The sequence below is a fragment of the Canis lupus genome, chromosome 22, assembly GCF_003254725.2.
Source record: "Canis lupus dingo isolate Sandy chromosome 22, ASM325472v2, whole genome shotgun sequence".
Classification (NCBI taxonomy): domain Eukaryota; kingdom Metazoa; phylum Chordata; class Mammalia; order Carnivora; family Canidae; genus Canis; species Canis lupus.
In genome coordinates this window covers 23,718,330-23,720,535 of record NC_064264.1, presented here as the reverse complement: position 1 = coordinate 23,720,535, position 2,206 = coordinate 23,718,330, and positions in this window count along the sequence as shown.

The following is a 2,206-nucleotide window of genomic DNA, read 5'->3' as shown; positions in this document are numbered from 1 at the left end:
AAATTCTAAAAGTTATCAAAATGTGTTAGTTTAATTGAGAAAGACTATGTTCTTAGACTTCATATCTGAAATAATAAAAGTGCTATAAAGATTCATTGTCTTTCTTCCTACCCTATTTCTGTACTTATACAAGCAAGCCATATATATTTGAAAATGTTTCATTAAAAGAATTACCTAAAATGAGATTTTCTTTCTGATAATCTTTTATTAAAAGTGCAGTTTCTTAAGAGAAATGTTCTTGTAAACTTGTCATTGTAATATTATTAGTGAGAGTTTTGACCTCACTCTTTAAACTTCACATTTTACCTATATTTACTCTTTAAATAAACCACTACGTGGGGAAACTGGTGAATATATATTTTGCTATTATCAATGTTTCTGATTTTTTGTGGTTGCCCCTGAATCCTATCGATCTTAATCCTGAGTCATACTTACTGGGTAGAAATCAATATTAATCTATTAAAACTGTCACCAGTGAAATAGCAGACTGGTTTTCTGCTTGGAGTTAATTTTCTGAATGGATCTATATTTCTGGTGGATCCATTGTTTTTATGATTTTACTGATGCTTGTAATAGTAATTAGATAACCATGTAGGACAGTCTAAAAGTCATGCATGCTATATGTCAAGAAAGAAAGTCACAATCAGTAGGGTAAACTATTTTTTTTGAAAGAAACTGTTATCCCACAAAGGAAAACTATCATTTTTTATGAATGAAAGGATTATTTGGGAAAGGAGAGTTTTGTCTTAGGGCTTTTTCAGATCTCAGATTCTGTAAGTGAAGCCAAAAAGTAAAACGTTGCCAAATAAATACAAACATACATAAATGGAACAGATTTACCATCCAGAATTAAAGGCAGATATACTCAGGAACCTAATATGTATTTATAAGCCTCTGGGGAAGGGATGCTTTAGTTTGCAAATGAAATTGGCACATATAGCTTTCTATTGAAAGAAAGGCAAACATAAATCCATGCTTCACATCAATGCCAAATTGATCCTTAATGAATAAATACATTCATTGAAACTAAAACATTAATATATTAATAAAAAATTGAAGATAATACTTAAATATTTGTAAAATCTTACAGTGGGGAAGATATTTCTAAGTAAAACCTTCTCCTATGCCTCCTCCCAAAATATTCAAAAGCAAACTGGAATCATAGCAGCTCTTAAATTATCCATGTCCTGAAACTCACTTTTAAATAAACTTACTGGATATGAGGAAAAATTCAGTGTATGGCTGTAAATGCTTGGTTTACTACATATACATATTTTGTAGTAAATCACCAATAAACAAATTATTCCTTAAGAGGAATAAAAATGCTTAGACAAATTTTAAAGTGAGTCAGATATAAAGCACTGAAGGAAAATATTACATATGTCATGGCTCTAATCAATATTTTTACTCTTTGAATAAATACTATATTAATCACTACTACTGGCAATTCTCAAAAAAGGAGGGAAAACAAATTCGGCTCATTAATTATGTCTCCAATAAGTCTTAGAATCCCAAATGGAAAAGACAGAGATACTAAACAATGTGAAATTTAAAAATTTACATAACAAAATGTATCATTAAAAGATAAACTGAAAATGCCAGACTAAAGAAGAAAAAAATATAAATTATATGAAAAGGGTCCTTTCATAAGTATTTACAAAATATTTTTAAAAAGAGAAAAGATTATAGCAATATTCAGAAAATAAAATTAATATAGGCAAAAAAAGGCAAGTGTTCAGATGGATACTAAGTCTAAGAATTTACTGGTAAACAGAAACATGGAAATGAAAGCAAGAATTAGATAATATCCTTAAAACCAAGCCACAAAGTTGGTTGCCGCTGGCAATACAGTATCATTTTTAAGTTCGAGATAACACTATGTACAATAAAGTATTCCAATTAGGGGTGATTATAAAATAATATTTGATATGATTTTAATCAAAGCTACAAATCATATGCTCATGCAGAGAATTTTTCTTCTGTAAATTTCTTTTAGATTTTTTTCCCTAAAATGTTGTTGTTTTGTTTGTCTATTTAATAAAACAGGTAGAAGTTGCTATTCTCACTAGGGAGCTGAGAGATTAAAATTGCTTTTATGTAACTTGCTCACTCATTGGTCAAATAATAAATATTATGAGTCTGATCAGTCAAATATAGTCTCTGATCATATGACAATGTTAAATATTTAAAAAAAGAATTTCAAATA